We start from the raw sequence: 21,234 nt of genomic DNA on the forward strand, positions 1-21,234 counted from the left end.
AACAGTTCAACTCATCACCTTGTGAAGAGAAGTCAGATTATTCTTTGCATCCCATTCAGGTGTAGGAACTGTTCTGTACCTCTGAAGGGACTTTACTTAACCAGAGTAATAATGTAGAAATCAAAAGAAATTAGAGCTGGAAGGGACCTGAAAGGCCATGGTACTTAATTTTGCCTAATATTTTACAAAGAATGTAAGAAAAGTTTATTGCACAGCCCATTCTCTTCAGAGTTCCTTCATTGAACTTCATGTCTTGCATCCAGTGGGTCTAGCTTGTAAATTTTGGCCTCCTCCTAAATTTGCTTCTTCAACCATATTACATTTTGCCTGGACTATGGCAGAAGCTCCTGGGTGGTTTCTCAGTCCCTGGGCTCTGTTCCTCTAAGTTCATCTGCCTACTCGGGTCGAATGATCTTCTAACATAAAAAGATACGCTTAAATTAATGTTGCTAATGGCTTGCCCACACAGAGTTAGTGCATACTAGCTGCCCAGCGTGTGCTCTGCACAGAGGCGTGTAGTCTGAACTGTGCTCGGTCAAGCCTCATGGGCCTCTTTGGCCCTGAGGAAGGGGAGCTTTTTGTGATCACTCCCTTTATCTAATTTGTCCATCAGCAGCGGGGAGCCTTTTTCTAATCAGCGGAGGCACCCTTACTCAGCCAGTGGTAGCCCCGGGTCTCATCACCTGTGGGATACAAGCCATGCTCCCTCCAGGCTTGCTTGGGCCAACATCTCTATTTTCCTTTTTGTCTGTTCTCACACTTGGACCCCTGTCCTGTAGTCATACCCACCTGCAGTATTTACTGTGTCCAGCGGGTGTCAGCCTTGAGTGTCTTTGCACAGGTGCTCCCTCTGCAGTTAATGCACCTCCTACTCCAACTCTGCATAGCCTCAGCTTTTTAGATTCTGCTTCAGAGTTATCATTAAGCCATCATTTAGATATAACTTTTTGCCTCCAAGGAAACTCTGTGCATAAAGCTTATGCTTCTTTATATCATGTGATTGAAATTTTCATATCCCTTCTTAATGCAGGCTTTAAGGGCAGGAGTCATTTCTAATCCTTAGCACAGAGCAGATGGTTTTTTTGTTTGTTTGTTTGTTTTAAGGTGCTTTTTAATGATGATAAAATGTATGGTTTAAATCACTCATTTTACAATAATTTTGCTTTAGGTTGTGACAGAAATAAAGTTTACAGAAGTCATGCTCCTGTGATAAGAAATAAAGATGTGAGCTTGTGAGTAGTGTAGAGCTCTTAAATGCTGTGTAAGTGCGTCGGGTGCGCTAAGGAACCTGGAGCTAAATGGGCTAGTTCTGAGAGAGAGAGACTTAACTATGTTAACAAAGGTAAGCCTTCATTGTGTCCTGCCAACGTTTGATAGTTGCTTTGGGGGCAAGATAAACCAATAAAAGTTTAAACTTTTTCTCTCCATTAAAGAGATTGAATAAATCGGCCACTTTATCAGCACCTCATGCCTGTCACATTAATGGCTGAACTAGAAAATCAGAAAGATCAGCACAGATTTTATTTTCTTAATCGTTACCTCAGGGTGGAGAAAGGTCAATCCCGAACTGAACCCCAAGTTAAGTCAGGAAGCCCTTATAGTATCCTTATAGTATCTCAGAAATTGGGAAAGTAGAAAGGAGCGATAAAGTGTAGGGCAGATTAACCTCATTTTCCTGTGAAGCTTGAGGAGAGGGAGGGAGGAGGTGGATGACCATGGGCAGTTGGGCAGGTTGTGCACTGTACAACACCATAAATGTAGAGCGTTTGCATATATTATTATGACAACTTTCTGACAGATGGAAATAGTGTCTTGAGGAAGTACCTTTTCCTGTTTCTCTTAGAAAAGTGCTTCTCAATGGGGATGATTTTGTCCCCTAGGGGATATTTGTCAATATCTGGAGACACTTTTGGTTGTCACAAGTAGCTGATGTGTTACTGGCATCTAGTAGGGAAGGACAGGGATGCTGCTAAGCATCCTACAGTGCACATGGCAGTCACACATAACAAAGAATTACCTAGCTCAAAATGTCACTAGAGCCGAGGCTGAGAAACCCGGGTCTAGATGCTGAAGGTGAACCTCCCTGTCTCTGGTATCTTTTCCCTGCTTGTTCTGGAGAAATGACTGCTGGAGAGGGAGTGAACTATTGCTGACTCTACATCCAATATGCTCCAGCAGCCTGTAGTACACCATGTACTCATAGGGCCTTGAGCCCATTACTCTAAGTGAAATTAAAGAAAGACAAATACTGTATGATCTCACGTTTACGAATCAAAGAAAACTGAGCTCATAGAAACAGAGAACAGTTTAGTGGTTGCCAGAGGTGGGAGTAGGGGGGATGGGAAAGGTGGTCAAAAGGTACAAACTTGCAGTTATAAGAGAAACAACTCCTGGGGATGTAATGTACATCGTGATGACTATAGTTAAAAATGCTGTTTTCTTTTTTTTTTAAACATCTTTATTGGGCTATAATTGCTTTACAACGGTGTGTTAGTTTCTGCTGTATAACAAAGTGAATTAGCTATACATATACATATATCCCCATATCTCCTCCCTCTTGCATCTCCCTCCCTATCCCACCCCTCTAGGTGGACACAAAGCACTGAACAATACTGTTTTTTAATTTGACAGTTGCTAAGAGTATAGATCTTAAAAGTTCTCATCACAAGAAAAAGATTGTAACTATGTGAGGCGGTAAATGTTAACTAAACTTATTGTGGTAGTTATTTTGCAATTTATACACATATCAAATTACTATGTTGTACACCTGAAATTAATATAATATTATATGACAACTATATCTCAGTAAAATGGGGGGAAAAAGGAATCCAATACCTCAGGTATAAAGCCTCCCTCCTCCTTCCCTCTCACGTTCCCAGGAAGACCTCAGGCCCGGGCTTTAGACCTTCCTTGATTATATTCCTATTAACTGTGTCAGTAAATGGTAGATGCTTCCCTTCCACACCTTCCTTTGCTCGTCATTGGAGAATATGCTAGAGCGACACTATAAGAGTGATCACATGTCTCCGATTTCCTGGACAATTGTGGTTTCAAAAATTCTATCCTCTTGTCCACCTAAGAACACTGGTATTTTTCATACAACAGGTTCCAAAATGTGGTTCAGAAATCATGGTGACGGTGCCTGCCATTCCAGGATGGCAACTTGGAGGGCTGGGGAGGGCGTGGCAGGTGGCAGGTGAGGAAAGCCAGCAGCCAGAAGGAGGAGAGGACAAAGAAAAGGACCCAGGAAATTCGTGCTCTAGGACAAATTCCCAAATAGTAATAGTTTACTGTAGCAGCAAGTCCTAGCCTCTAGTTTACTGCTAAATCTAGTCCTCAAGGAGCACAGCAGTCAGAACATTTAATACAAAATTTTCTAGCTCTAAAATGGAGGTATTAATACCTGCTTGTTGTGTTTGGAAGGTATTTCAAAAAGTAATGCTAATATCAATAAAGCCCTTTATAAATGAGCTAAAGGACCTCGGTAAGTATTACTCTTTTTTTTTTTCCATCACTCTTCATAGCTGCCAAGCAGTAACAGCTCTATTTGTACTGAATCCCGGAAGTGTCTCTGTATCCTGGAAGTATTGCAAAGATCATCTTCACACCTGCAAAATATTCCTGCACTGTGTAGGCAAATGATTATGGCTCTGTTCTCGGGCCTCATCTAGGAGCTACCGCATGTGAGGATCAAACTGATACACATTAGGGTATACTCAGTGGTCTTTGGCAAAGGCCTATAGATTACTTCACTATCCAATTTGTTAATTGGACAGCAAAGCCTGAGTGGAAAGACCAATGCACTCGTCAGTTGGGAAACTCTCCTCCAAGTATCAACAGATACAAGCAAGGCAATCTCACTGTGCAGGTTGATTAGAACCGGGTTTGTATTTTGGACAATAAACTCTATTTATGATAGTCTCCCAGTCATTAAGTATCTCTGCTCTAAGAGAAAACTGGGGCTATTAACTTCTCCAGGTAGAACCCGAGGGAAAAGTGATCGTTTCTTTTATAAGCAGAAGGGAAGGTTCTGCTCAATAAAGATCAATTAAACATCTCTGTTAAAAGACTGCTTGGACCTGGTACCAAAGGAAATTCCACTGTATCAACCCGTGCTTCCTCCAGCCCTCCCCACCTCTGTAGCTTGCACTGGGGAAAATTTTAAGAGGACACTGGCTATTGTAAGCTTTATAAGGTGACAGTAGCTCTCACATCTGTAGCTGAATGATCTTTGATGTTGAGTGACTTTTCATGCATTTAGCAGGGGTATTCCCAGAGGATGGCAGGCAAATCAAATGCTCCTCTGAATTCAGCTGAGCATCAGTTATCCTCATGAAGGAGTAAAAAAAGAAATATAACAGTAGGTACCTGGAAAAATGATATGATGGTCCGAGCTGCTAATTCCCAGGATGCAGGAAGAGTTTGGGGGGCCCTCGAAGATCCACTTCATGAAGAAAACCCTCCACAATCTCCACCAGCATCTTATAGTTACCACCTCATTCTTGTCCTTTAAAATACAGTGTGTCTTGTACGTTAAAATACAGTGTGCTTCTACTCTCTGGCTTAGACTGCATCCTGTCATGTAAATACCATCTATCCTTGCTTTCTGAGCTCCCATATGGTTTTCTTACACTTCAATTATAATACCTGCCTGACAGTTAGTTTTCCAAACGTCTGTCGCTCCTGCAAGATATAAACTCCTTGTCTATCTTTTCATCCCCTATCACCCATCCGTGCCCAGTATCTGGTTTAATGCTTTGCATGTGACAGGCGTGTTGAAATAAGCCTGCAAGTTGGTCTTGGGTAAACATTACTGCAGTTGGTATCTTGATAATCACATTCCTGATAGGTGGGCTGTGTACACTGGCCTGAGCCACATGAGAATTCAGACGGAATGAATGAATATGGATCTAAAGGGACACATCCATCTATATTTAAACCCAGAAGTTATTGGACTTCAAAATCCCCAGCAGTAATTCCGACATCAAACTCCTGGGCCTCTCTGTAATAGTTTTCTATTACCTTGTAACAAATCAGTACAAACTTAGCAGTTTGCCATATATAACTTTATTATCTCACAGTTTCCATAGGTCAGAAGTCCAGTCATGGCATGGCCGAATTCTGTGCTGAGCTGGGAGTCTCATCGGCTGTTGTCAAGGCCTTAGCCAGGGCTCCAGTTCTAATCTGGGGCTCAGTGTCTGCTTCCAAGCTCACACTGGTTGGAAGAACTCAGTTCCTTTTGGTTGTAGGACTGAGCACCCCTGTTCTTGCTGGCAGGCAGCAGGGGTGCTCTCAGCTCCTAGAGGTCCTCCAACGTCCTTGCCACATGGCCCCTCCATCTCTAACTCCAGGAACGGAGACTCTTCTTCCATGTTGAATACTCCTCTCCCTTTAATTCTCTCTGACTTCTCTACCTCTGAATTCCAGACTCGGGTTTAAAGGGCTCCCTTGATTTTATCAAGTCCATCAGGGTGATTCCCCTATCTTAAGGTCAACTGATTTGGGACCTTAATTGCATCTGCAAAATCCCTGCAAAGTAGCACTTAAATTAGTGTGATTGGATCATTGGAGGAAGGTGTGTATTCAGCAGGGGATGGCGATCCTAGAGGCTATCTTAGAATTCCACCTACTGCACTCACCAATGCCAAAGTGAAAGCTTTGCTTATCTGCTGGTACCTGACTTACATTGTCCCCTATGTGACAGAGGATGTCACAAGCCTGCATCTGACATTAAATGTGCTGCTAAAGAGGGAGGGAAGACACAACCTTGGCTTTATCCTCTTGATGAGAGTGATGTTTCATGGTGTTGGGAAGATTTTCATTGGGTCAGTTGCCTGATTGAGACATTGCTTTAGTGAGGTGACAAATAGCAGGCATTAATTTCTCTTTTTCAATGGTATGATGAATGGTCTAAGAGAAGGGTCAGCAAACTGTAGCCAGCCGCCTGTTTTTGTAAATAAATTATTGGACCACAGCCAGGCCAGTTCATTCATGAATTTTCTCTGGCTCCTTTTGTGTTGAGTAGTTGTGACAGAGACCTAACGGCCCACAAAGCCAAAAATACTCCCTGGCCCCGGCCACCCCTGATCTAAGACCGTTCCCACAGTCCTCTGATGATAAGAATCACCTGGATCATTTGTTAAAAAGACAATTTCTGGGTCCAGCTTGGAACCGCTGAGTCAGAATCTCCAGGGTAGGGGCTTTGGGAAGGTAGAGTGAACAAGCTTCCCAGGTGATTCTTATCCCCAGGGAACTACTGGTCTCAGGTGTGCCTGCCTACCAGGTAAGGAGGAGGTTTTAAAAGAGGCAGTGGGGGTGGCCTTAGGGGGGAGTTTTCCTTGGAGAGCACAGGCCTCGCGGTTTCACTGCTAGGACTGCATCCCAGCTCCGCTTCTCCCTGAACTTTGCCACCTCAGGTAAGTGACTTTTAACCCTGTTTCCTCCGCTGAGAAATGAGGCTAATGGTGCCCAGTTGTCAGTGTGTGTATATACGCTGAGAGCCTAATACAGTGCTCGGTAGTGGTCACCCTCACTAAGAGGAGAGGTGCCCTGTGAACACAGAAGAGCCCACTGTGGAGACACCTCCTAACAAGACAGGCCCAGCAGGGCTTCTCAGCAGTCCATGGTGTGGAACTGTTTTCCTCAGAAGGAAAAACTCCCTTAAAGGAATCTCCCATTACGTTCAGGACAGTATAAGGCCCTTTAGAAACTCAATTCTCCACAGAATGCTGAGTATTGCAAGAGGTTATCATTGGCTGTTTTAGGATATAGCTGAGTTTGCAAAGGAATATTTAATTTCATGATTGAAAACTCTGGTACTTAGCACAAGACATGCATGTGTGTGTATATATATATATATATATATATATATATATATATATATATATATATATATATATATATATTCTGTTTCTGAGGTTAATGTTTTTAAAAACTCTTTGCCTGATGAGATCAAGGCAATTTCAGCCATTCGTGTAGCTGTTGAAAGACAGTTTTTAGATAAATTGCCCTTAAATCCTTGCAAGATACAGGACCCAATAATACTTCAGGTTACCAGGGAGTTTCATATTTTACTAAAAGGGAGAAAAAGTCAATCTTGAATCTTTTAGTCCAATGACCAAAGAATTGCTCCATTGATTTTGTTCAGCTACTCAGGTGGGTGTGCAGTTGATCCTGATTTGATCTTATTTAAAGTTTACTTTTTCTGGGAAGTATTAATTCGAATATAGTATGGGTAATACTGGAATACTAGAGTCTCTTTTTTTTTCTGTGAGAAGACTTTCAACTTTATTGTATTTCCCCAGAAGCTGCATCGCACGGTACTGATTAATAATCTGAAATGACATACAAACATGCTGAAACAAGTTAAAAAATTATGACTGAATTTCCACAATTCAATAATGAGAACTAAAAAAATAAAATTTATGCTTACAAGAATTGGGGGGAAATACCGACCTAGCTATAAGTAGAATGGAAACATTATGTAATAGGTAAAATGTATATTATGTAATAGATAAAATCAAGAATCTCTCTTGAAAATGTGAGTAAAATTGTATATATGTGTAAATATACAACAGCTATGATACTCATCAATACTTTGTAGGGAGAAATACAGCTACACGTGGAACAACTCCTACAGAACACCTACTGAACGCTGGCAGAAGACCCCAGACCTCCCAGAGGGCAGGAAACTCCCCACATACCTGGGTAGGGCAAAGCGGAGAGATCCGCACACAGAGGATCGGTGCCGAGCGGCACTCACCAGCCCGAGAGGCTTGTCTGCTCGCCCGCCGGGGCACGCAGCGCTGGAAGCTGAGGCTCGGGCTTCGGTCAGAGCGCAGGGAGAGGACTGGGGCTGGCGGCGAGAACTCAGCCTGAAGGGGGCTAATGTGCCACAGCTAGCCGGGAGGGAGTCCGGGAAAACTCTGGAGCTGCCGAAGAGGCAAGAGACTTTTTCTTCCCTCTTGGTTTCCTGGTGCGCGAGGAGAGGGGATTAAGAGCGCTGCTTAAAGGGGCTCCACGGACGGGCGCGAGTCGCGACTGAGGGCGCGGAGCCCAGTGACAGGCGTGGGTCGCTGGGGCTGCTGCTGCCGCCGCCAAGAAGCCTGTGTGCGAGCGCAGGTCACTGCCCACACCGCCCTTCCGGGAGCCTGTGCAGCCCGCCACTGCCGGGGTCCCGGGATCCAGGGGCGGCTTCCCTGGGAGAACGCACGGCGCGCCTTGGGCTGGTGCAACGTCACGCTGACCTCTGCCGCTGCAGGCTCGCCCCGCACTCCATGCCCCTCCCTCCCTTCCGGCCTGAGTGAGCCAGAGTCCCCGAAGAGGCTGCTCCTTTAACCCTGTCCTATCTGAGTGAAGAACAGATGCCCTCCGGCGACCTACACGCAGAGGCGGGGCCAGGTCCAAGGCTGAGACCCAGGAGCTGTGAGAACAAAGAAGAGAAAGGGAAACCTCTCCCAGCAGCCTCAGAAGCAGCGGATTAAAGCTGCACAATCAACTTGATGTACCCTGCATCTGCGGAATACATGAATAGACAACACATCATCCCAAATTGAGGAGCCCGGAGTCAGTGCTGTGCCTCTGAGGTGGGAGAGCCAACTTCAGGACACTGGTCCACAAGAGACCTCCCAGCTCCACATAATATCAAACGGCGAAAATCTTCCAGAGATCTCCATCTCAACACCAGCACCCAGCTTCACTCAACGACCAGCAGGCTACAGTGCTGGACACCCTGAGCCAAACAACTAGCAAGACAGGAACACAACGCCACCCATTAGCAGAGAGGTGGCCTAAAATCATAAAAAGTCCACAGACACCCCAAAACACACCACCAGACGTGGACCTGCCCACCAGAAAGACAAGATCCAGCCTCATCCACCAGAACACAGGCACTAGTCCCCTCCACCAGGAAGCCTACACAACCCACTAAACCAACCTTAGCCACTGGGGACAGACACCAAAAACAACAGGAACTACGAACCTGCAGCCTGCAAAAAGGAGACCCCAAACACAGTAACATAAGCAAAATGAGAAGACAGAAAAACACACAGCAGGAGAAGGAGCAAGATAAAAACCCACCAGACCTAACAAATGAAGAGGTAATAGGCAGTCTACCTGAAAAAGAATTCAGAATAATGATGGTAAAGATGATCCAAGATTCTATTTCCCAGATCCAAAATCTTGGAAATAGAATAGACAAAATGCAAGAAACAGTTAACAAGGACCTAGAAGAACTAAAGATGAATCAAGCATCGATTAAAAACACAATACATGAAATAAAAAATACTCTAGATGGGATCAATAGCAGAATAACTGAGGCAGAAGAACGGATAAGTGAGGTGGAAGATAAAATAGTGGAAATAACTGCTGCAGAGCAGAATAAAGAAAAAAGGATGAAAAGAACAGAGGACAGTCTCAGAGACCTCTGGGACAACATTAAATGCACCAACATTCGAATTATAGGGGTTCCAGAAGAAGAAGAGAAAAAGAAAGGGACTGAGAAAATATTTGAAGAGATTATAGTTGAAAACTTCCCTAATATGGGAAAGGAAATAGTTAATCAAGTCCAGGAGGCACAGAGAGTCCCATACAGAATAAATCCAAGGAGAAATACGCCAAGACACATATTAATCAAACTGTCAAAAATTAAACACAAAGAAATCATATTAAAAGCAGCAAGGCAAAAACAACAAATAACACACAAGGGAATCCCCATCAGGATAACAGCTGATCTCTCGGCAGAAACTCTACAAGCCAGAAGGGAGTGGCAGGACATAATTAAAGTGATGAAGGAGAAAAACCTGCAACCAAGATTACTCTACCCAGCAAGGATCTCATTCAGATTTGATGGAGAAATTAAAACGTTTACAGACAAGCAAAAGCTGAGAGAGTTCAGCACCACCAAACCAGCTTTACAACAAATGCTAAAGGAACTTCTCTAGGCAAGAAACACAACAGAAGTAAAAGACCTACAATAATGAACCCAAAACAATTAAGAAAATGGGAATAGGAACATACATATCGATAATTACCTTAAATGTAAATGGACTAAATGCTCCCACCAAAAGACACAGAGTGGCTGAATGGATACAAAAACAAGACCCATCTATATGCTGTCTACAAGAGACCCACTTCAGACCTAGAGACACATACAGACTGAAAGTAAGGGGATGGAAAAAGATATTCCATGCAAATGGAAACCAAAAGAAAGCTGGAGTAGCAATTCTCATATCAGACAAAATAGACTTTAAAATAAGGACTACTAGAAGAGACAAAGAAGGACACTACATAATGATCAAGGGATCGATCCAAGAAGAAGATATAACAATTGTAAATATTTAAGCACCAAACATAGGAGCACCTCAATACATAAGGCAAATACTAACAGCCATAAAAGGAGAAATCGACAGTAACACAATCATAGTAGGGGACTTTAACACCCCACTTTCACCAATGGACAGATCATCCAAAATGAAAATAAATAAGGAAACACAAGCTTTAAATGATACATTAAACAAGATGGACTTAATTGATATTTATAGGATATTCCATCCAAAAACAACAGAATACACATTTTTCTCAAGCGCTCATGGAACATTCTCCAGGATAGATCATATCTTGGGTCACAAATCAAGCCTTGGTAAATTTAAGAAAATTGAAATTGTATCAAGTATCTTTTCCGACCACAATGCTATGAGACTAGATATCAATTACAGGAAAAGATCTGTAAAAAATACAAACACATGGAGGCTAAACAATACACTACTTAATAACGAAGTGATCACTGAAGAAATCAAAGAGGAAATTAAAAAATACCTAGAAACAAATGACAATGGAGACACGACGACCCAAAACCTATGGGATGCAGCAAAAGCAGTTCTAAGAGGGAAGTTTATAGCAATACAATCCCACCTTAAGAAACAGGAAACATCTCGAATAAACAACCTAAACTTGCACCTAAAGCAATTAGAGAAAGAAGAACAAAAACATCCCAAAGTTAGCAGAAGGAAAGAAATCATAAAAATCAGATCAGAAATAAATGAAAAAGAAATGAAGGAAACGATAGCAAAGATCAATAAAACTAAAAGCTGGTTCTTTGAGAAGATAAACAAAATTGATAAACCATTAGCCAGACTCATCAAGAAAAAAAGGGAGAAGACTCAAATCAATAGAATTAGAAATGAAAAAGAAGTAACAACTGACACTGCAGAAATACAAAAGATCATGAGAGATTACTATAAGCAACTCTATGCCAATAAAATGGACAACCTGGAAGAAATGGACAAATTCTTAGAAATGCACAACCTGCCAAGACTGAATCAGGAAGAAATAGAAAATATGAACAGACCAATCACAAGCACTGAAATTGAAACTGTGATAAAAAATCTTCCAACAAACAAAAGCCCAGGACCAGATGGCTTCACAGGCGAATTCTATCAAGCATTTAGAGAAGAGCTAACACCTATCCTTCTGAAACTCTTCCAAAATATAGCAGAGGGAGGAACACTCCCAAACTCATTCTACGAGGCCACCATCACCTTGATACCAAAACCAGGCAAGGATGTCACAAAGAAAGAAAACTACAGGCCAATATCACTGATGAACATAGATGCAAAAATCCTCAACAAAATACTAGCAAACAGAATCCAACAGCACATTAAAAGGATCATACACCATGATCAAGTGGGGTTTATTCCAGGAATGCAAGGATTCTTCAATATACGCAAATCAATCAACGTGATACACCATATTAACAAATTGAAGGAGAAAAACCATATGATCATCTCAATAGATGCAGAGAAAGCTTTCGACAAAATTCAACACCCATTTATGATAAAAACCCTGCAGAAAGTAGGCATAGAGGGAACTTTCCTCAACATAATAAAGGCCATATATGACAAACCCACAGCCAGCATCGTCCTCAATGGTGAAAAACTGAAACCATTTCCACTAAGATCAGGAACTAGACAAGGTTGCCCACTTTCACCACTCTTATTCAACCTAGTTTTGGAAGTTTTAGCCACAGCAATCAGAGAAGAAAAGGAAATAAAAGGAATCCAAATTGGAAAAGAAGAAGTAAAGCTGTCACTGTTTGCAGATGACATGATACTATACATAGAGAATCCTAAAGATGCTACCAGAAAACTACTAGAGTTAATCAATGAATTTGGTAAAGTTGCAGGATACAAAATTAATGCACAGAAATCTCTGGCATTCCTATATACTGATGATGAAAAATCTGAAAGTGAAATCAAGGAAACACTCCCATTTACCATTGCAACAAAAAGAATAAAATATCTAGGAATAAACCTACCTAAGGAGACAAAAGACCTGTATGCAGAAAATTATAAGACACTGATGAAAGAAATTAAAGATGATACAAATAGATGGAGAGATGTACCATGTTCTTGGATTGGAAGAATCAACATTGTGAAAATGACTCTACTACCCAAAGCAATCTACAGGTTCAATGCAATCCCTATCAAACTACCACTGGCATTTTTCACAGAACTAGAACAAAAAATTTCACAATTTGTATGGAAACACAAAAGACCCCCAATAGCCAAAGCAATCTTGAGAACGAAAAATGGAGCTGGAGGAATCAGGCTCCCTGACTTCAGACTATACTACAAAGCTACAGTAATCAAGACAGTATGGTACTGGCACAAAAACAGAAAGATAGATCAATGGAACAGGATAGAAAGCCCAGAGTTAAACCCACGGACATATGGTCACCTTATCTTTGATAAAGGAGGCAGGAATGTACAGTGGAGAAAGGACAGTCTCTTCAATAAGTGGTGCTGGGAAAACTGGATAGGGACATGTAAAAGTATGAGATTAGATCACTCCCTAACACCATACACAAAAATAAGCTCAAAATGGATTAAAGACCTAAATGTAAGGCCAGACACTATCAAACTCTTAGAGGAAAACATAGGCAGAACACTCTATGACATAAATCACAGCAAGATCCTTTTTGACCCACCTCCTAGAGAAATGGAAATAAAGACAAAAATAAACACATGGGACCTAATGAAACTTAAAAGCTTTTGCACAGCAAAGGAAACTATAAACAAGACCAAAAGACAACCCTCAGAATGGGAGAAAATATTTGCAAATGAAGCAACTGACAAAGGATTAATCTCCAAAATTTATAAGCAGCTCATGCAGCTCAATAGCAAAAAAACAAACAACCCAATCCAAAAATGGGCAGAAGACCTAAATAGACATTTCTCCACAGAAGATATACAGACTGCCAACAAACACATGAAAGGATGCTCAACATCTTTACTCATTAGAGAAATGCAAATCAAAACTACAATGAGATATCATCTCACACCAGTCAGAATGGCCATCATCAAAAAATCTAGAAACAATAAATGCTGGAGAGGGTGTGGAGAAAAGGGAACACTCTTGCACTGCTGGTGGGAATGTGAATTGGTACAGCCGCTATGGAGAACGGTATGGAGGTTCCTTAAAAAACTACAAATAGAACTACCATATGACCCAGCAATCCCACTACTGGGCATATACCCTGAGAAAACCATAATTCAAAAAGAGACATGTACCAAAATGTTCATAGCAGCCCTATTTACAATAGCCCGGAGATGGAAACAACCTAAGTGTCCATCATCGGATGAATGGATAAAGAAGATGTGGCACATATATACAATGGAATATTACTCAGCCATAAAAAGAAATGAAATTGAGCTATTTGTAATGAGGTGGATAGACCTAGAGTCTGTCATACAGAGTGAAGTAAGTCAGAAAGAGAAAGACAAATACTGTATGCTAACACATATATATGGAATTTAAGAAAAAAAAATGTCATGAAGAACCTAGGGGTAAGACAGGAATAAAGACACAGACCTACTAGAGAATGGACTTGAGGATATGGGGAGGGGGAAGGGTAAGCTATGACAAAGTGAAAGAGCGGCATGGACATATATACACTACCAAACGTGAGGTAGATAGCTAGTGGGAAGCAGCCGCATAGCACAGGGAGATCAGCTCGGTACTTTGTGACCGCCTGGAGGGGTGGGATAGGGAGGGTGGGAGGGAGACGCAAAAGGGAGGGGATATGGAAACATATGTATATGTATAACTGATTAAATTTGTTATAAAGCAAAAAAAAATAAAATAAAATTAAAAAAAAATACTTTGTAGGAACAAGATGTTTCAAAATGAAGACTATTTCAAAACTATTTAAAATAAATATATAAATATAAAATATAAAAATACAATAATTTTATAGGTGACATTTTCAAAATAAGCCAGTGAAAGTTGTCATCAGTCAGAACCCTATGGCTCTAATTATATATTTTAAAGTTATTCCCTCCTATTCTGAACCCCTACACTCCACCTTCAAATGTTTCTAGACTGGGGCAAACAAGTTTATAAAAAATGGGACCTCCAATGTTCATCTCAGGGGAGATGGGAATGAAATGATCTGAAAATTGGGGTGGTGCCTTCCAAAAGGGTGGAGTCTGATAAAACCCTGTTTTCTTATTGTCCTGCCACAGACTCCTAGAAGCACGCCCCACTCCTAGGAGTATGACACGAAAACTCTCCTCAGCTCATTCTAGAAGATGCTGGCTTCTTCCCGATGATCTGCACAAAAGGCTTCTCCCTTCCTTCCTCACGGCTGTTATCAGTGTCTGGATTGACCTCGTGTTGAACATCCCCATCTCTCCTGCGCTCTGTGATCTTTGTGCAGGCCAATGACGTCAGGCCTGCATGGTCCTGGGGCCTCTGGGGCAAGAGGGCGCGATCTCTTCCCCACACCCAGAGCTCTGGATCAAAAGCCTGGATCTACTCTCACTCTTCCCGAGTGACCCATGTCTTCCAGCCCATGGAACGGATGAACTGGGAATGCATTTTGTGGAACAAGGGACGCTGGGAGCGGTTCTTTCCATAGAGGAACGAAAAGATGGCCTGTTTGGGGGCCTGGTTGTCCTCTTCCATGTCGCTGGCCACATAGAGATCTATGAAGAAATGGATTCTCTGGAATTGCCAGAAGAGCCCGGCCCGGCTAAAATAAGCTATCACCATCGACAGGAGATACTTGTCAGAAACTTCCAGGTTTTTGTCCCAGGAGAGGAATTTCTTACTGACGGGATCCTCGAGCATCCTGTTGAAGACCTCGTGGTGCTCAGGCAGCACTGAAGACACCCGCTGTCACTTCAGCTTCATCTTGAGCCCACTCAGCGACTCCACGACCGAGGTGTCCTAAGCCTCAGTGGCCGTGTCGCCCTCCACCTCCACTCTGAACGCCACTGACCTCTTCCTGTTACATTCGGGGCGCTGAGGCAGGGAGCTGCAACCGGCCCAGGGGGCTGACGGTCCTGGGCTTTCTTCATAGACAGTCACCTCCAGGGGGTACCCTGAGAAGCTGGACTGGGAGTTCTGGTCCTCAGCCTGGGAACTCGGTTGACGATTGCCCATGATGTCTCCCAAACTCTTCTCTTCCTCGAAGCCTAGATTCTGCTTTGTCCCAACTCTTCTTCTGGACTTGGGCTAAACACAAGTTGTCATCCCTTCTCCAAGGTGCGGGGCAACTGTCAATGGAGAGAAGCTCTGGCGAGATTCTATTGTCTACTACTGCTGCCAAGCACCAAGGAGTCTGGTCCTTCCAATCAGGAAGGTCGGAAGCCTCAGAGGCTGATGCATTTTCCGCTGCTCTTGGAACAACGTGCAGGACTGTGACAGCGGAGGCAGACCCCGTCAGGACTCGCTCACTGGCCCCGGCCTCCCGAGGCTCCGGTCTGGTGGCTGCTCCTTGGGTGCGCTCCTCTCTCGGGGTCCCTCCGCTCCGCCTCCCGAGACCACTGGGCCAGAGGAGCCGGCTCTGGGCCTACGGCACCAGCTCCCTTCAGGCCCACGTCCCTCCCGGGACCTCGCTTTGCCGCGCGCTGCAGACGGACGGGCACTGCACCGCCGCCAGCCGCTCGGCCACTCCAGCCCAAACGCAGGCTCCGCGGCTCGAGCTCGGGGGTCACAGTTCCAGCCTCTGCGGCTCGAGCTCGGGGGTCACAGTTCCAGCCTCCACCGGGCCTGCGCGAACCCTCGCCCACACAGCCCACTCCCGCTGGCTGCGGGCCGGCCCGGACGGCGTCCAGCTCCACAGGCCCAAAAATGTTTGCCCGCAAGAGGCCAAGACAGGGTAACAATGGCCAGCCACGACCTAGGCACGCACAGGAAGCGAGGGCGCCCTAGAGCCTCTTTAAAGCCACTTTACACAGCTTGTGTAAGCATCCTAGGGTAGTTTCCTCTTAACGTTTTCACAAATATAGAACTTGAGTTTGCTGTATGTTTGCCTCTTTTTAACAGAAGAGGAAGGTAAAGGCTTGACTAAACCCAGGCTGGAGGGAAATGGATTCATATTCTTAGAGGAACAGGTAAACAAGAACAGGGTGAATTCTGCCAGGTATGAATTAGGTTTGTGAAGGAAGGAAAAAAGGCACAATTGGCAAGTGAGTGTGCTTTGCTGATTTATTTTTAAACTTAGTTTTAAAAGAAAGTACCAGTGGGACCCAAGAAAAACGAATCTGCAGAGGGCAGGGGGAGGGGTATTCTTCGTTTTTATTACAGGCAGTGTTGAAATCGTGCTGTGCTCTGAAACACAGCTAGATGAACAGGGTAGTTCAGGGTCTGCCTGGGTTAACTCCGGATTAACTCCCTAAGCAAATTTCTAGGTTGCCAGGCCGGCTGGTTGAGCTCCAGGCTAATGGCTAGTGATGCCGTGTTATTCCTTTCCGCTCACCTCAAGGTGAAAACCCGGAAGTGCCGACCACCAGTAGCTGCATGTACCCCTTTTGGGATGTCCAATGCTGAGAGATTCTCTTAGGCTCATGTCTCCTGTGCAGATGCTCCCCCCCACACACACACACCGGCCAAGCTCCCAGAGTTCCCATGGCTCACACCTGGTGCCAACCAGCAGCCACGGACCTGCCTGTAGGCCCTCGTGAAGACCTACTGCTCATCCGGAAAACCTGCTGCTAATAGAGAATTCAGAGGAGCTGTGCTAATGGGGCGCCATCTTGGCTAGAGGCTGCCTATATCTTCTGTGGGCTTTGCCTCCGTGGTTTCCAAGGGGGCAGATGGGAGCTGCTGGGCCTTATTTGATGGGAGGCATGAATATCTAGGCTAGGTTCACCTCAGAGATTCATTGTTTTCATGATAGGTATGAGTGATAATTTTTGTTTGCTTTGTTTTGTATGTGGGTGGTATCATGGAAATACTTGGGGATGATAATCATTAGAGTCAGCTGAACTGAGTTTTCTGTCACTCAGCAGTGTGATCTGGAACAGGTCTTTTAACCTTTCTGGTCTCCATCTGTAGAATGGGAATTATGATACTAGTCTCAATTTCCTCTGAGATTGTCATGAAGAGACAGTGAAATACATATACAAAAGTGCTTTCAGAATGGCAGTGTACTCTGTATACAGTGTGTGTGGCAGATAGCATCCCAGTTTGAATTTCAATGAGATTCAGAACTGATCAACAAGGCAAGCAGAGCCAGGATGGGGTGAGGCCAGCAGGATGGGTAGAACGCTAAGTGAAGGAGGCACTCCCTCACGGGGGTGTTTACATGCGGCTCTGAACCAGCAAGATGCTAAGAGTTGGTGTCTCCTTAAATTTTGCACTGTAGTCACCCTGCTTGCCTCACCCACATCCCTGTCCTGAGTGAAAGTAAGCTACATGCCCATGAAAATTATACATGCGATACACTTTTGTTGTAACAAAGTCCACCAGTACATAATTAACTTTGACAGATGTTACTGCTGGGACAATTTCTGGGGTGTCTTTCCTGGCGTTTTTCATACATGTACAACCTTAAACTAGCTTTTGTTCTCACCTCATGGGCAGCACAGAAACATGGGGAAGAAACACCAGTCTGATCTCAAAACCTCATGCGTGTTCTAGATCGTTGTCACGGGTGTATTTGTAGACTCTGGAGGGGTCACACAGCACATGACATGGCAGAACATGTGGAACCTACATCACCCAGCCTTCTCTCCCATACAGCGAGTCTTCAGTAGCTGCTCCAGGACCTCCCCCTCCCCCGTCTTTAAAAACTCCAGGTGCTTCTTTTCTTCCATAGCCTGGTTGCCTGGCTGGCTGGCTGCCTGCCTCTCTCATCCACTACTTCCTCTTTCATCTCTTCTCATGAAGACAAATCTGGCCATTTGAGGACTCTTTATCTCTCTTACTGTCTCCCAGATCAGTTCCATAAAGGATCTGGGTGGTAAACAAAAGACTCCCCTTTAGGCATGGGTATGAGGGAGAAAGGTTGTCAACAGCTCCATAGGTTTTGTTCCTGACATATAATATCCATACGTACCCCTCCCCGGCCCCTCCTCCACACTTTTGAAATGCGATCACGCTGTCCCTAATGTCTTCTAATTCAGCGGCCCCCCACCTGTTCGGCAGCAGGGACCGGTTTCGTGGAAGACAGTGGTTCCACGGGGGAGGGGGCAGGGGGCTCAGGCAGTCATGCAAGCGATGAGGAGCAGCAGATGAAGCTTCGCTGGCCTGCCCACCGCTCACCCCGGCTCCCAGCAGGCTGTGGAGCCCTGTTCTAACTGGCACTGTGTCACCTCACGATGCATCGCAGAGATCTCCAGTGGTACTTCCAAGCCGACGTCATTGTTTTTAACAGCTACCTGTATTCTACGCTGTCAGGGTGTCATAATGTAACCCCTTCTGTACTGGGAGATGTGTGTTTCTCCTTTTTCACTCTTGCAAATAATCTGCATTGAAAATCCTCCTACACTTTTCCTTGTGCACTTAAAAGTTTAATTTGCTGGGTCAAACAGGATGATGTGCATTTTGATAGCACATTATGGGAAGGTTGATTGTGAGCACGGCATGGGCTCTGTCCCTGGTATTTTTCTTCCTGTCCAACCTCTGCTAGATTCACCTTCACATACAGTTTTCATTTACAGCTTGAGGGCTGTAAGTAACAACTGTAAGAGTTGTTTTTCTAAAATACCCTCGGTAAGATATCGTGTATGGCACCAGTGTGACTGCGTTGGGAATGGTAGCTCCAAAGAGGAATGAGATGTTTTCCCCACTCCATATGGACCATCCTGCAGTTTGGCCTGCGGAGGCCTCGGGGTGCTTGAAGGCGCAGGAGAGGGAGATGTGTGGACCCAGCGCCGCCCAGTGGCCTCTGAGAGGACGACGACCTTGTTTGCAGGCTCAGGCACCAAATCCCTGGGAACTCCTAGGAATGCTTGAGGGGCATTTTACTGGAGGCTGAAGTCCTGCATGAACAGCAGGGAGATGGGAGGTGGGTGCCATTTGGGCTACTGTTAAAGTGACTCCATGTGTAGCCATAGGCTGGCGCCTGGGGCAACTCAGGTGACTTTTGCTTTGGAGTGAATTTGCATTTTATGGCTCACATGGTATCTACAGATATTAGAACGAGACAGTGGCAGTATGCCAGGAGCAAGTCGTTTCTGGGAAGTGCTTATCTGACTTCAGGGACCTCTGCCATAACTCTGTGGTCCATAAGTTGGGAACCACTGAGATGGGATATTGGAAAGCTGAGTGCAAATGAAATCATTAACTCAGTGTCAAGGGGAGCGTGCTCTTTAAAGGAATCCTGGGGTGAGTTCTCACCATACGGAAGGAAAGCCTGGTTGCTCCTATTCAGGATGCTAAAATGACTCCCTAATGTAACAAATCAACTTCTCTGGGCAGCTTGTTACCCTTTCATAACGTGTCCCTACCCTATAATGAGCCCTGTTTCCTGTGGCTCTGATCAGGGCAGGTGCTGTCACGGCTGTCGGCAAACAGAAGGCTTCTTTTTGCTTCTAAGTCATTGTTTCTGCTTTTTATACCTCCGTGAAATGCCACCTCCGCCCCTTTAGTAATCTAAAACCTACCATCTTTCCTGCCCTTCTTAACACCCACTGTTCCAAGTCCTCTCAGCAACTTGGGCTTTTAGTGACTTTGGATTTTGTGAACTCCTGAAGCTTTTACACTTGGTGTCAGACATTTGCTGTGGTCTCTGTTTTGGGTCTGTCACTTGTCTTCTCAGCTAGACTGTGACTTCTGACATCAGTGATGCTTCATGTTTTCATAGCTCCTTGAAGGGAGATGCTGGACACAAAATAGTGTAATATTTCAGTGACTTGCTGCGTGATAAAAAAATGAAGGCGTTTTTGTAAATGGAGATCTTCGTATATTAGATCTGCTTTATGTAGAAATTTTGAAAATCTTTCATTCAGTCACGCATATGCACGCATGCACACACGCATGTACACATGCTCCTACAGAGATGGTCACAGGTGTAGGCGCATAGCCTTCTGCTTAGAACAGAGATGTGTTCCTGCAAAAAGCATGCTCACCAATGTGGACAGTCAAGCTGATGGCTCATAAAAACGGAGCTAATCTGCTTGGATCAAGACTGGGCATCCAGACCACGTGGATCACGTGTCCACATTCCCAGGCCTGGTGTGCTGCTCAGAAAACACCACCAAGAGGAAGAGCCACCCAGTAGGATCCACCTCACACCAGAGGGCCCACATCATAAAGGGGATGGGAACAAGGCAGGAACGAACTCACACCAGAGGGCACACATCACCAAAGGGATGGAAACCAGGCAGGAACCACCTCACAGCAGAGGGCCAACATCATGAATGGGATGAGGCACCCAGCAGGATCCACTTCACACCAGAAGGCCCACATCACCAAGGGGATGTTAACAAGGCAAGAGTGACCTCACACAAGAGGACCCAAATCACCAAGGGGATGAGGCACCAAGAAATATCCATCTAACACCAGAGGGCCCACGTCAACAAGGGCATGGGAACCAGGCAGGAGTGACCTCACACTAGAGGGCATACATAACCAAGGCGATGGGAACCAGGCAGGACTGACCTCACACCAGAGGGCACACATAACCAAGGGGATGGGAACCATGCAGGACTGACCTCACACCAGAGGGCCAACATCAGCAAGGGGATGGGAACCAGGCAGGAACCACCTACAGCAGAGGGCCAAAATCACCAAGGGGATGAGGCACCTAGCAGGATACACCTCAAACAAGAAGACCCATAGCACCAAGGGGATGGGAAGCAGGCAGGAGTGAACTCACCCTAGAGGGCCCACATTATATATAGTTGAGAAACCCAGCAGGAGTGACCTCACACCCGATGACCCACGTCACCAAGGGGATGAGGCACCAAGCAATATCCACTTCACACCAGAGGGCCCACATCACAA

General features: G+C 44.7%; 1 pseudogene across 1 annotated transcript; it reads right to left on the bottom strand.

Annotated features, from left to right (window-relative positions):
- Window positions 1–14,571: 14,571 nt before the first annotated feature.
- LOC309797333 (speedy protein E4-like) lies at window positions 14,572–15,444 on the bottom strand (annotated as a pseudogene). The gene has a single exon. The product of its transcript is annotated as a speedy protein E4-like (transcript).
- Between the last annotated feature and the right edge of the window lie 5,790 nt (window positions 15,445–21,234).

The sequence above is a fragment of the Mesoplodon mirus genome, assembly GCF_964341445.2.
Source record: "Mesoplodon mirus genome assembly, contig: HAP1_SCAFFOLD_247, whole genome shotgun sequence".
Lineage (NCBI taxonomy): Eukaryota > Metazoa > Chordata > Mammalia > Artiodactyla > Ziphiidae > Mesoplodon > Mesoplodon mirus.